At 38.3% G+C, this 15,192-nt stretch overlaps 2 long non-coding RNA genes across 34 annotated transcripts in view; one reads left to right on the top strand and one right to left on the bottom strand.

Annotated features, from left to right (window-relative positions):
* The window catches only part of LOC107200815, a 50,850-nt gene that overhangs the window by 6,962 nt on the left and 28,696 nt on the right, over positions 1-15,192 (top strand). The gene's annotated exons all lie outside the window — the stretch shown is intronic.
* Positions 1-15,192, bottom strand: part of LOC107200774 — a 91,389-nt gene that overhangs the window by 74,879 nt on the left and 1,318 nt on the right. For 5 of the 18 annotated variants that reach the window (XR_004497746.1, XR_004497742.1, XR_004497744.1 and 2 more), the window contains exons 1-9: positions 14,974-15,054; positions 13,479-13,599; positions 10,200-10,274; positions 7,574-7,644; positions 6,899-7,082; positions 4,677-4,903; positions 4,481-4,562; positions 4,271-4,314; positions 2,596-2,666 (exon numbers count right to left, since the gene is read on the bottom strand). This is a non-coding gene — a long non-coding RNA (uncharacterized LOC107200774). Of the gene's footprint in view, positions 1-2,595; positions 2,679-4,270; positions 4,315-4,480; positions 4,563-4,676; positions 4,904-6,898; positions 7,083-7,573; positions 7,645-9,199; positions 9,317-10,199; positions 10,275-13,478; positions 13,600-14,213; positions 14,381-14,973; positions 15,055-15,192 lie in introns of those variants that run through there. The other 13 variants (XR_004497743.1, XR_002001428.2, XR_004497745.1 and 10 more) reach the window with 10 other exon arrangements.

The following is a 15,192-nucleotide window of genomic DNA, read 5'->3' as shown; positions in this document are numbered from 1 at the left end:
GCATGATGGCCTAATGAGGCTTAACGTTAAATTTATCTAGTCTATACATATATAACCAAGAACTGCTGCTACGACTTTGGGCTGTACAAACTCCCCAGTCTCCCACAGTATTTCACAGCAATTGCCTCCATCTCACCAACTAGCCCAGAGCTCTTACTAAAGTTCTCCTATTCAGCCATAGAACCATATAGAGCTACATTTTGCGGTTTATTCTGATAAAATTAAACTATTGGACTATATTCTCTTTGGTACATACTGCACCATTTGTCTGCACAGTCCAATCTACCATGTCAGTAATCAGCCAGGCACTCAACATTCCATCATCTCTGTACAATCTAAACACTGACATTTCAGTGTGCCTTTAAAAGAAAGGCTTACATGCAGACCCACTTACAGAAAGAGGGTGACATACCTGGGGAACTCTCAATTGAATTAATCCTTACCACTTTTCTGAAGACTCATTACTTTTGAAGCACAGTGGAAGCAAAGCACTATGAGATAGGAATGTGCCAAGATACCAAATAAAAACTAGTGGAGCTTCCTTCCTGACAGACATCAAGTGGCATTTGAGAAAAGGACTGATGAATGGCACAGTTGTGGTCATTCAAGATTTCTGTGTCCAAGAGATGCTATGTCAGGAATGGAATACACCAAGGATGCTACGAAAGCGTAAGAGGTCCTTCTGCATACACTGCAGACCTTTGATATTTGCATTTACTTCCTTACACGAGAAGGGAGAATCTGTTCGTACTGCTGGGGGGGAAGAGAAGAGAGGGATGCTTTCAGAACACAATGCCAGTAGCTATGGACTTGTGCTTGACAGCTGAGAAGGCCTCTGGGGCTAACATTTTTTCTGTTGGCTGCAACTCACTTCCTTTTGTGAGGCCTCTGGTTGGAGCACCTTCTTTCTGCATTAAATCATGATGTGGCATTAGGCACAACAGAATCCAACAGCTACACTGCGGCATCCAGTGTATATTCATTATTATTTATCTATTATCATGCATCTTCGAAGGCCTCACTGTGGGCCACTTTGTATTATGTTGAGTCATGAATAAACAAACAACAAAATATAGATATGGTTAAATTCTACATAAAGAGACAAAAGAGGGATTATGAAAGAGTCCAAATGCAATGACACAGTACTACTAGGATACGCATTGGCATTAATACACCCGCGATATAACTGTTGTCAAGCTGGATTGCTTAAAGCTTCACAGTACATAAAACTTCTTAGAAAAAATTAGAGGGAAGATAGTGAACACTTCTGTTTATGAAGAAGTCAACGAATACATGAGAGGCAGCTGAGGAGAAAATATTCAGTGAGGTCTGAAAATTTAATGACCAAATGATGGAAGTTGGCACCATATGTTGATCAAAACCAGAGTTAACTTCTTGATACTGAAAGAGAGGTATCAGGTAGAAGTAGTTCTGATGAGCTTTGAAAATAAAGACAGCTTATCTTTATTGCTTTAAAATGAAGCAGGAAATTGAAAATAGCAAAGGAGTAGTTTTGGAAAATGGTATTACAGTAGAGCAGCTACTTTGACTAGCTAATGAGCAAGGCAAGACTGCATTTTGTCAAGGCAAAGTAAAAGATTTTCTAATACAGACCTGATCCATGAAAAACCTGCTGACAGGGAAGAATTATTATCCTTTTAGGACTGGAAAAATATTCCCATAATGCAGGTTTATACTAGATTTGATGACAAAACAAATGACAGCATGATGGTATCATTCATAAAGGGTCCAGAGAGGTTTTGTGAGGGCATCCACCAAAATACAAAAAAACCTACCAACAAAAGACCAATAGTTGTAACTGGAAATAAAGAACTGAAGGCACTGCTGAAGAAAATTTTCATGCATTAAATCTGCTTAGGATTGGAAAAGAAGAGGTATATCAAATACATAAAACATTGTTTTTCCTATAAATACTGCAAAATGAGAAAATTCTTTCGTGTCACATTTACTGCTAACTGGTTACAACTATCTGTGTTACCATGTTTTGACTTTCAAGGGTTGAAGAGAAACAATGTCCGTGATGTTACAATGTGAGCAGTGCCTCATTCAATGGAAATAAAGACATGATACATTCAGGACAGTCACCATAAAAGCAGAGTGCAAACAGCAATAGAGGGAAAGACCTCATAGACTTAAAACAACACACTGAATGTTCGGGCACATTCCTTTGCTCTTCCTTCTCAGTGTACAGAAGGAAACTTACTCTGTTGATGTAGTTTGGCATTTCAGCTCCTGAGATATTCAATATTTTGTCCTGGTTTCAGTAATTTAATGCACCACAGCATGAGTTAAACCAAAGAAACAATCAGATCAGGTACTCAACAACAGGGGTAAGCAGCAGTGAATGCTGAAGAGCTGGTTACAGCAGGACACAAATCAGAGTTCCTTCTCTTCCAAACATTTGTAGCAGCACTGCTGCAGGAAGAACAGAGCTGTGCCCAAACATTATCTCCCTGAAAGTCCTGGGAAGTTGTGATCACAGGAAGGGGAAGCAGTCACACCCAGGTGATCTGCCTCTCAGTGGTAATGAGAAAAAATCAGATAGAGATGAAACATGCAAAGGATTCCTCATACCCAACTCACTGGCATTCCACTTTCCTTCCTTTTCTCCTCTGAAATTAGATCTGTTCTGAGGCACTTCTGATCTAAAGACAAAGCTGTGTTTAGGGGTATTTTTGAAATCACCTAAACTCCCTCTGCTTTTCTTTCTTTTACCCAACTTACTGCAATTAAAAATATATATGGCAAATAGGACTAAAAGGTGAAAACATCAAACATATAGGTCTAAACATATTAAAAAGAAAATACATTGATCAGGATTTTTTTATGCAAAATGAAACATTCAGTGTTCTGAAACACTTCAGTTTCTGAAATGAAATCATGATTTCATGTCATATTGAAAAATCTCAATTTCATTTTATATTGCAAAAGTCTCAAAAGAATAAGTGTTCAGGTTTTTAAACGAGAACTCTGAAAATACCCATCCTGTAATAAACACAACAAAATTGTGGTTTGAGCACTGTTGAAGGTGATGCACTTCAAAATCATTAAGATTTGTGTTTGAACAAGAAATTATGGCTTCTGCTTAGCACTAATTTTATTTAGAAACCCATTGTTTTCTCTTCTTCATTCTGTCATCTTGAATCCCCAATTCATAATGTAATTCACTAGTAGTCACTGAGTCTTCTTTAATGCTTCAAAGTTCTTATACTCCTCTCCAGCAGAAGAAAACCAAACACTTCAAGAAAAGCATTTACTGAAAGTTTTAAATCTAACATATATTCACTGCAATGAAAAATACCAGTAGCTATCCATTTAGTTCTCCTCTCAGGTATATTTTTCAAACGCATATTAAGGGTTTTGGTTTTGTTGGTTTTGTTTGTTGTTGGTTTTTGTCCTTTTTTTTAACTGGACTCTCTAGTCTACTTCTGATCTGAGTCTGATTTCTTTTTTGGTCTCGCTCTTTCTTCAAATTACTTTAATTTCATGCTGCTCTTATGCCAAGCAATAAAAATAATCCTGTGCTCCTTAACCTTTACTCATCAATTATTATCTGTGTCCTTGCTTCATGAGAAAGAATCTCTAATTTTCCTTACACACAATTCCTCCAGACTTTTACAGCCCCTTGATAATGATCCAGAAATTCAGTAACGTTTCTAGTTCTTCCATTTTTTTTTGATATTAAGACACAGCTGAAAACATCCTTGACTTCAAATACCAGAAAGGAAATACAACATCATAAAAAAGGGCACAGAGTTTACAATGCCCCTTTTGTTATACAGGGAAAACACCTACATGTAGTTTTTGCTCATTTGTATATAAAAATAGGAGTCAAAGCAATGACTGTACCCATAGCTACAGGAAAAGAACTTCCTCCTTAACCCAAGCATAGATATTAATAGCTATTTTTGGGTGAATCCACTGACATATGATATGGGTAATATGTGGTTCCTGCCTAAGACTATAGCTAATCAGCATGTATGATCAAATTCACTCATAATGCCAGCTCAGTTCAATTTAACCAAGGTACACTGACACAAATATAAGTGTGTATTTATTTAACATTTCAATATTCAACCCAGCAAGACAATTACGTTAGTAAATCAGTTTGCAATATCTATACAAACATTAGTGGTATAAAGAGTTTTTACAGATCTATAAATTTCAGAAATTTATAGTCAAAACACAGAGCACATCAGAGACACACCATTCTGAAAATAAAGAAAACAAACAACTTAGAACTCCCTACCTAATTGCAGTAGGGAAGAACTTCAGGGTCCCATGGTGAATTACCTAAGAATAATAAAATCCTTAATGGGTATTCTGTATATATTTTCTAAAGAGAACTGAAGTAATTTGACATAAGTCAAACCTCTTAATTCACATTTTTATCACTATTAGTTTGCCAACATCAGTAAAGACTAACTATTGAAAAAGTCAATCATTTTGATGTACTTACAGCTGAATTTTCTCATCATGTGACCAACTATCCACAAAGCCTCAGTGCCATTAAGAAGTTTTGAGGAATATAGTATTTGGTACTGCCAAAAAAACATAATTAAAAGAATGCATGTAAATTATACTAATTTTCTAATTAGAAATACTTTATGATTAATTCACATCTAAAGTACAAGTGGGGGAAAAGCAGAACTTACATTATCCCAATAGGCAGGTTCCAGTACAATCAATGAGACAGTGACAGAATGCACAGTAAGGAGTCACAGTAGGGTCCTGATCTTGCAACTGCACTTTCACAAAAAGAACCCTGCACTACTGCAGAATCTCCTGAATTTCAAAAGGGCCCTACCCACACATAATCAATTACAGAGTCTGTCTATGTGGGAGTAACAACAGCGAGAACAGGACCTGTTCCTCCACACACCTGCAAAAACACCAAGATTAAAAAAAAAAAATAAAATTAGTAACACGCAGCAAAACCTACTGATAGACTGTTTTATTACAGCATTTAGCACATAATAAAGGAGTTCCATACATCTTTAAGTTGCATTTTTTATAGGAATTTTTAGCTCCTTCTTTAAAGAATGTTGGTTGAAAATTGCTTATGAATTTTACATGTAGTGACAGGACATTATGGCAGCTTTTACTGATATTATTTGAAATATAATTTTTATTATTATTTTCTAAAAATTAATTATCCTAGTTTCTTTGGTCTATTGTGCAAATCACTTTTTAGTGCTTCAACCTTCTTAAAATCTCCCCCACTACATCCCTTTTAGAGACACAGCATAGGCCTGTGAATTTATTGAGGTTTTCATGACTGTCAAATTATCTGACTGCATATAATAGCATCCACGACTAAAGTCTTCAAAAATACATAATGAAAAGCAGTTTAATTACTAAGTAATTAGAATTAGTAATTTTTAACCAAAAAGTGGCAGCTTTTTAAAACAAAAAATCCTTATGAAAACTTTGCTAAGTTTTAGGACTTTGTGAACACCATTTAAAACACAGGAAGCATACAACATAGTGTTGAACAGGAATACACCACCACTGTGCTGTTCACAAAAAACTAAACATCCATTATTTGACCTTACTCTTCTTATTAAAAACACATCTATGTTGATCTTCAAAAGGAAAATGTTATAAATTACAGTATTTGTATATATTATAACTATTTAAAAGTCATAGGTTTCATCAAGTAATATTTAAGTGATGACACTAGGCAAGACTACTGCTGATGAAGGTTTTAAGAACCAATAGATCCTAGAAACATACAAAAAAACATTTCTTCATTCCTTTAATACAGACAGCTCTGCAGAAACAATGATACTTAAAAACAAACAAACAAAAAAGCTGGGACCAAATGAAATGATTTGAGAGTCTGACAACCCAAAAGTTTCATAAAATTGAATGCAGTTTGTTTGAAGGTTGTTTTTTGTTTGTTTTTTTTTTGTAATGACTAATTGTTCTCTTCTTGGCTTTGATTTTGTGAAAAAAAACCCCACAAAAATTAGCAGAAAATGGAAAAGAATATCACAAGTTTTTGTTCCTTGGCACCAGGTTATGGTTTTCAACTGGTAAACTAAATTTGACATTTCAAGACAGTTACCTTATGATACTGAACTGGAAGTGTTTCTTCTCATGTTACTTCTTTCAAATTTTACATTTCATATGCATGACTTTTAGGCTTCTGTTACTCTGAGAAATTCAACCATTTTTAAAGAATATGCTACAGCACTAAATTCTGTTCAAAGAGTGTTGTATCTTGACCCACATCTAACATTACACAGAAAATTTAAGAATATCAGACATATGCCAAGTTAGTGTGCCTACCTCAGCCTGTACCGTAGACAGCACTTCTGCCAAGAATAATCTGCCCATTTCTCACTGACTATGATGAATAGGCAGACAAGACTTTTTGGTCACAATTTTGGTGACAAAATCATGCAGCTACCACATTTCCTAAGTTGCAATGCACTGTGCTAACTTGATGAAGCCTGATCCTAATATTGTTTTCTCTCCCTGTATCTAACTCCACATCTTTCTTCACAAAGGAAGTTAATTGGAATACAATGCATATTTTCTGCACTGTTCCAAAAGAGTAGGTTGTAGTATGGGTCAGGGACATATAGCTGCAGTCTAAATTACAGTCAATTTCAGGAGAGAGCTGAAAACAGAGTTTTACAATTTTTGACAGCCTAAGGAATAGCTCAGAGCGAACATCCAAATAACTGAAAAATTAAATACTGAAGCTGTCTCAACAATTCCCTTCTCTGACATGGACAAGAAAAACATTTTTTTTTTTAATCCAGGTATAGAAGACACCATATCATGGAATGATTCACAAGTGTTTTGGGAGACTAGAAGGCCCTGGAAAAACCAAGGCTAGCAGAAGTAATGAAGTCTAGTTACCTACCTGCATGCTTATAGATGCCACCAACACACTTGTGCCAAAGCTAGCCTGGCTGTTTTCCCATTCCCTTCTAAACAAATTTCTCTAAATTTCAGCTTCTGATGTTTAGGAGGAGGAGGCAGCTCACACTGTGGCCAGGTCTGAGCTACACGTGGTGTTGGTTGGCAGACCAACCAAGCATGCCGACCTGCAAGGCAACAGGTTGAACAGAACAGAAAATTTCTGAGACGGTCTGCAGCTTTTTCTGCCCTGGGGGCACTAATTTGAGTCCCTTCTCTACTCACAGCTGCTAAATTTCAGTCAAGAAACTCGACTTTGTGACCTTTACCTCTTTATCAAATACAGCTGAAATTAAGTAGTGGATTTGAAAGTTATTAAGAGATAACACGACCCTGTGTATCTTGTTTTGCTCAGAACCTAGGCATGAAAACAGTGTAGCATAATCACTGTGAAAATAATTATTTTTGTGTCACTTACTGTTTTCATTCAGCAGTTACACCACAAAGTCAGATACAACAGAGCACAATTGTTACATAGTGATAGCATAAATGAATCCTGAGAATGTAGAGACTGTTTCAATAAAACTGGCTTCATTTTGCAAGGTGAACAAGGCCCTGAATACAGGTTGCTTCATAAAGGTGAAAATTAAACAAAAATACCTTTTTTTTTTAAACTTACCATGACCATAACTGACTGCCCTTCATGGAGATCCCTGCTTCTCTTCCAACTCCATACTGTCTTTCCTAAGGCTTAAAAAAAGTTCAGTGATACACAGTTCAATAAAACAGACACATCAAATCTAATCAATCTCTTCAGTATACCTGTACTTTTGTGGGATTTTTGGCTGGGTTGATTGCTTTTTGTTTTGTTTTTTTTTTAGAATAAGCATAGTGATTTTAAAAGCATCACCTTAAAATCCTGGTCTTACTGCCTGGATCCCAATATCTCAAATTAGGGAATAGTTTTTAATAATATGTAAAACCCAGTTCCTTTTCTATAAATAGCATCCACAATGCTCTGTTTACCCTTTCCATTGATACAGCACTACATTTTTAACTTGTGTATTTCTCACTAAAAAGGCAAACTTGAAATCAGAAGGGTATATTTGTTTCTGGATTTCAGGAACTGATGAAGGAAGGAAAGAAACTGGGAAAGTATAATGACCTCTCTAAAATTCCAGTAAAAAAGAAGAGAGACAAAGAATAATCAGTGTGGAAAAGTTAATAGAAAACTGGACGTAAGAGGAAAGGTTAGCAGGACACAACAGGTGTAAGAGTCAGGGAAGTGAAAGTGATGCAACCAAAAGAGGATGGAACAAAAGAAACAAAGTTATATTCTAAGCAGGGTAATGAAAACAAGCTTTTCAAAACTGTTTTACACTGGCCTACTTCTTCTTCTTCTGTCAAAGTAAAAGAATTACATCAATTTAAAAAATGCCTTAAGAAAACCTTACAACTATTTAACTTTAAGCATTTGGAGTAGCTAAACCCTGCTCAGCTAAGCAACTAATGAAGTGCTTAAATTTGGAAATTAATTTACATCCTATTTTTATCTTTCACTAGGTCTGTAGTATCAAAAACACATTCAGAACTGAGCCTCAGCTCCTTACCCTAATAAAACTCAGACTCACACTTTGGTGCTAGTTGGGATGCAGCCCAGTGGGTACCAATTAGGCAAAGTCAAATACAAGATGCAAGGGACTCACATGGATTTAGGCTCTTCTCTCCCATACTCATGCAAGTATTTTTATTTAAGTGCAGGATTAATTATTTGAGAAAGAGAATGCAGATAGTTAAATGCTCAGAGTTAATTCAAGAATCTAATCTAATCTAATCTAAGCTCTCTAAAAGAAAACTAAAGAAAAATGGCTGAGAAAGATCAAAGAAACAGATTGTTGAATCTGTATTAAAAATAAATTACGTTTGGGTTACATCTCTATCCATTGTGCCTGAAAACCGCTGCTTCTTTCTGGTTTAAGTATTAAACCTTGTTTTTAAAACACAAAGTGGTAAAGAACCCTGACAAAGATTAAATTAGTGGTTGATAACAGTGCTAAAGTAATTCTTAATACAAGGTGTAGCTCAGATGTTGGCATAAAGGGCTCAGCATCTCCTTTGGCTATTTAAACACATTTGTGCTTCCAAACCCAGTTTGGTAAATAGCTGAGACAGGTTTAATATCCCATATTCCAAGAGGATAAACTGTGGAAATCATAAGCCACTAATAGGGCTCTGTCCCCTTTACTCCTTACTCTACAATACAGTTACTACAGGAAAACAGAAATTGAGCCATTTGTTGACATACCAAAAAAAGGTCTGGGACATCACTCAGCATTCTCTGAACTTTCAGTCACTGTGATCCATCTCCTGAATTCTGTCCACCATTATTTTAAACTGTCACCAGTCTAAATTACCAGGAAGTCTACAACATACATACATACAACCATATTGTTACACAAGCAAGCCCCTGCTACCAATATTCTATCCTTTATTTATATCTTTAAAAGAAAGGAAACTCCTTGTTATTTAGATCTATGCTTAATAAATCCCTACATATAAAAATCATTACCCAGTGATCCTTATGAGTAGGATTAAAGACCTGATTAAGGCAGTGAAATAGAGAAATAGTTCCTCTCAATTCAGACACCTTTTCACAAAACGGCTAAACAAAATAATGTTTTGTTCCTCTCAGGAGAATGATGAGCACTACTGAAATTTTATCAATGTTGTGCAGCTCAGAGTTAAAAATTTCCCAGAAACTGGGAAACTAGAGAAGCAAATTAACATCTTGCATCAGTCTTAAAAGAAACAAATTGTACAGCAAAAGAGCAAACAAACTAATACTAGCTAAAAGCACTTTCAGATCCCCCACTCATGTGTTCATTTCAGTAGCATTTTATTTAGTTGCAGGCATACACATCTGCAAAATTTAAACTTCATCCTTTCAAACAGTTTCATATATCCTGAACTTCACGCTTCTAAGTAGTGCTACTGATAAAACTATTCATGTGAACAGAGGTAAGCACATGCACAGGACTAAGGTTAAAGAAAGTAAAAAGAAATTAACTAATGAATTCAGTGTATCACTAATGATTATTTTTGAAGTTAAAGACAAAAAGGAATAAAGCAAAGCTTGAAAAATTAACAGCTGAAATATGGGGTGTGGAGGAGAAATTAGGTTATGGTCCCAGAAATTACCCTACCAAAATCTAACTTCAGTACCTATATAATAACAGAATCACTGCTAAACAGGAAAAAATAATAGAGCATCCCTAAAAGTCATGACAACCACACTCTTTTCTCACCATTTGATGAGTCTTCTTCCGTTCAAGGTTGAAGTTCATGGGTGCTGTTGAGAAGATCACTTGGCCACTGTTCTGCTGTAATTAATACATGAATAAAGAATGGGCTTTGTTTTTCACAGATACCAAGCCAGAATTTTTCGCAACCATTAAATCCACAAAAGTATTAAAACATTTATAAGTTACAGTTAGAGCATTTAAGCAAAACTTTACCACAGAACCTAAGTTTAATACCAAATCCTTTCTTAAATCCTCAGGGATATGTTTGTTATTATGAGTCAGGCCTATAGATATGTTAGAGTCAATACCATAAGATGCTAACAAAATATAGAAATCCAACCTTTCAATGACTACACCACTAGTCTTTATGCTATATTGAACATTTTAGTGGCTCAAAAAAATCTAAATAGAAGGTTTGCTATTAAAAACTCAGGAGGTAAAAGGAAAAAATAGCTAGTTTTATTTTTCATGTGGAAGTTCATAGGAAATCTAATAAAGTATATGCATGTCCTTAGCCAGCACATACTTCTTGCAGTCCTTACAGTCCACAGAAGCATCCTTAGATCAGATTTATTCTGGCAAATTCAAAACTCTCTTTCCATTGTACAGTAGCAAATGCTGTCCACTTCAGTCCTTTCTAGATTACAACCTCTATCATTGCAAGCAGACTAAAATTGCAAAAGCAATGAATTCCAAATTCTGTATTTGACAGGGTAAATTAGAGACTGAATGGCTACAGCAGAAAGCAAAACACACATAAAGGAGGATGCCCAACTACAGTTACTAGGTTATTAAACTGAAACTTTAAACTTCAAGTGATATGAAATGAACAGGGGAGGCCTGAAGAGAAGCTTAGACGAATCTATAACAAGGTTCTAGAAGGCTGGATGAGCACTGGGGCAAGGCAGGGCTCAAATTGGAAAAATAAGTAGAAAAAATTTCAAATATCCACTAGCTGTATGTCCATATACAATACAAACACCGAATAGAAAAACAATATGTAGCTGTGGCAATTATTACAATCATGTGGGTGTACCTTAGTGCCCCCCAACTGGTCTAAGTCACCTAGGAACTTTCCAGATGAAATGGAATAACATGCAAGAACCCAGGCAAGCCAAATAATCTAACTAAAAAGTTACACAGTAATGACACAATGCCAGTTTTCATTACAACAAATTCCTCTAATCCTCATAGTTGTAAAATAAATCTTAAAAACACATAGCAAGGTAATTTGTAAAGTAATGCATGCCTGAGCCAGAAGACAGCCTCCAGCTTTCTAACCATCCCTAGCTATGAGCTTCTGTGTCAGAATTTCAGCAAAACAGTGCCTTGCTTTGGTTTTGCCACTTCTCAACTGGATCTAAACAACCCAGTATATCCAAGCACAAAGCCTGCTGCATATAGGAAACGCCAAGTACAGGAAACTGGGGGGGATGTCATCTCAGCAATGTAGGTTATTATAAGCCTCTCTTTATACTGATTTTCTCTAGACTTTAAATGTACAAATTCGGGGTCTCAGGATTCTCCAGGGCACAAACCCAGGATTCCTAAAGAAGTACCTTCTAAGTCTCTAGGCTGGATACAGCTGTCAACAGTTTCTCTTGTCTGACATAAGAGGAGCTATGCAAGAAGTGGGGGAAAAAAAGTCAAAAGTTCTACAGACAGAAGTTTCTCGGGGCTGGTGAAAGTCTAAGGAATGAAACTGCCAAAGGCCTAAGGTCCATCAGAAATCTAACTGCACCTTGCTTGAAGAGCAAAACACATTACTTCAGCCTTACCTCACCAACATAAAGACATAATGTGTATGGAAGAAAAGACAGATACAATAAACTAAAAACATTCAATTGCACGTGCTTCTTCCCTTGGCAACAAAAGAACAGATAATATGACAAATGCTGGTCACTTCACTTATTAGTGTATGAGGAGGTTCTCTGACAATTTAATGGCACTCTCAGAGAAGAACCTGTAGTGCAGGACAGGCACTATGAGGAGGTGTTCAGATAGCGCTGTAATGAGAACTGCATGAAGAAAGGAGTCAATTATAGAAACTGCAGCTTAACCTCATATCTGCTACCACAGCAGATAAGACATCCACCACTCTGATGAGTCCAATTTGTTTAGGATGGAAATTTGATCTAAAGGATTGACATTACTTTTGGTGAGGCTCAAAATCCCTTTCTTTCCTTCTGTCCTCAGCTGTGTTCCTGCTGTGACTTTTTGGCTTGGCTAGTCACTGAGGAAACACACTGATGATCCTCTCCCAGATGCTACAGCTAAAGAATGCAATAGCCACCTCCTCTTACATGGATTTTTACACCACAGAAATTGCCTTTCTCACTTGTTCTAATTCTCAGTTAACTATTTACCTATTCTGATCTACAAATTATTAAAATTGTGCATTATTTAAGAGATATGGATAGAAGGTGTAAACTAAGACTATTACATTAGGCTTAAGCTTTATGCAGTCCTAAGTAATTCTGAGAATAATGATTATGTAATGTCACTATTAGCTTTGTAAGCCCAAAACACAAGAGCATAATAACGAAGAGAGCTGTTCAGTGTGCTTGCACATAATAATATACATTTCAGTCTGCACAGAACTGAGGCCTATGTGCATTAAGAATGGAACCTGAGAGCAAGTACTAGATATTAGGGGATGTAAAATTTTCATTTTCATTAAAAACCTTTGGGTAATCTTAGGAATGATATCCTAAAGGACAGTAGTGTCCTACTGATATTAGAGAGTACCATGTATCATGGAAACAGTGTATCACAGAATATTGACATACTATTTTCTACATCTTATTTTTATATTAGGGTTGGAAAAACAGGTGAAAAATAATAACTAGAATTATTTTAGGGCAAAACTAGACATAATCTAAGTACAGAGAAGTGGTATCAGCAACACCATAATTTTATATTTTTCTTTACTGTTTTCACTGCTATTTCTACTGTAAAGTTTTCTTTTCACAGGCACATAACCTTCAGAAAAAAAAAATCAGAAAATATGTACTATAATTCTTTTCAGTTGAAAGGCACACTTCATGAAAATTTTGCTCAGAGTAATTTTAATAAAAGAGCAAAAAAAAGTAAATATACTGCAAATCATTTATATTTCCTCCTTTTAATAGAATGGCTTTACAATCTGAAGTTTTGTCATCTGGCTCATTTTCACTGAGAACCTGGTTTAAAAAAATTAGGAATCAGTTTCTTTAGCAAGACCAAACTTCAATTCAGAGGAAAATAACATAAATGCATAATATTAGCTATGTGATTACTTACATGTTGCATCGCACTACTTTTTTCCTTAAGGAGCTCCAGAATTACATACTCTCTGAGCCGCAGTAGTTTTCGTAGCCATGATGGTCTAAGCTCTTTGAGCCCAAAAGCTTGGTGCTTTGCACTGTGGCAGTGGTTAAAAAAAAAAAAAAAAAAAAAAAAAAAAGCGAGAGAAATTACCTCTCCCTTTCAAAAGTTGTTCTGCTTATATTTTGTCAGTGCAGCTCTAGCAGGGAGCAGTGGAATCATGAAAAGCATTAGGCCCTGAGCCTGCTAGCGCTCGTCTGCCAGCAGTCCAACCGAGTTCAAGAGGACTTGCTCACAGACGTGAAGGGAAGATTTTGAAAGTCAGTGGGAACAGAGCTCCCAGACTCCCATTATGTACTTTTGAAAAATCTTCCCCTAAGTCATAAGAACAACAGTTTTCAGGTCTGAGGCCCCCGCTTTCCTTTCTCTTTCTAAAATGTGCATCAGATTAGGAGAAAAGCCCGAAACGCTGAAGGCAGAAAGCCCGAGGAGCGGCTGGCAGGGATGCGCTGGGTCTTGCAGCCGAGGCAGGGTCCGCGGAGCTCCCAGGGAAGGACCCTTCATGAGGCACAAGTCAAGTGCAGGCAGCGAGTGGCTCGGGCGGCACTGTAGCCTGCCTTCCCCCCGCGGCTTTCGGCAGCTCGCTAACCTCCATCTCGGCTTCCCCATCCCTGAAACGCGGGTGGGAGCACTAACCCGGCCATCAGGTACCTTACGATCAGTCACAGCTTGGGGCGGAGGGGAGGATGCGGCGTGAAAATGAAAGTTCGCCTTCGCTCCGAGCGCTCTGAGCGCAGTCGAGGCGGGAGCGCTGCCCGAGTTGAACCTCGCTCCGTCAAGTTCCTCCGAGAGGGCTTTTTGCCTTTTTCTTTCTCTTTTGTTTTTTTTTCGGTGTGGGTTTTTTTTTGTTTTGGTTTTTTTTCTGTTGGTTTGGGTTTTTGGGGGGATTTTGGTTTGGTTTGTTTGTTGGGTTGTTGTTTTTTTGGTTTTTTTTTTTTTTTTGCAATGACCAGTGTAGCGCGCTCCGGGCCCGCTCTGAGCCTACACAGCCCCGCTCCGGCGCTCGGGGGCTGCTCGCAAGCCCGGCCGGGGGGCGGCGGGGGGGGCCCCGGGGCGCTGCCTCCCGGAGCCGGTGCGGCGGCAGGAGGGGGATGGGGAGCGGCGGCTGCCAGTCGGGATCGGGCCCGCGCGCTGCGGGCAAGCGCCGAGCGCTCCCAACCCTCCTCTGGCTGCGGCGGGGTGCGCGGCCGTGGGGGGGGACAGGGGGGGTCAGGCTGCAACCTGAGCGCAGCGGGAGCCGCGGGGGTCCTTGGCGGCGCGGGGGGGCGCGGGGGGGAGGCGCTGTTCATATTTTCCTCAGGTCCTCTTGGCGCACATCCCCCTCCCCCAGCCGGGCTTCCTTTCCCTACCTTCCCAAAATCCGCTGTCGTGCCCCCCTATCCACCCCCCTCCCTTCCACCGGCGCCTTTACCTTGACAAGTTCGCGGGGCCAGCGGAGGTCTCGCTCCCCCCTCTCTCTCTCTCTCTCTCTCTCTCTCTCTCTCTCTCTCTCTCTCTCTCTCTCTCTCGCTCCCTCTCTCCCACACACATCTCTAACGCGCCACCTCTCCCCCGCGGGCCCGGGCTCCGGGTGACATTTCCCTCTCTCTCCCTCCCTCCCTCCTTCCCTCTCTTCCCCCCCACCCCCCCT

This window comes from Parus major, chromosome 1 (genome assembly GCF_001522545.3).
Source record: "Parus major isolate Abel chromosome 1, Parus_major1.1, whole genome shotgun sequence".
NCBI classification, from domain to species: Eukaryota; Metazoa; Chordata; class Aves; order Passeriformes; family Paridae; genus Parus; species Parus major.
The sequence above is the reverse complement of the archived record's forward strand: the minus strand, read 5'-3'. Positions and strand labels throughout refer to the sequence as shown.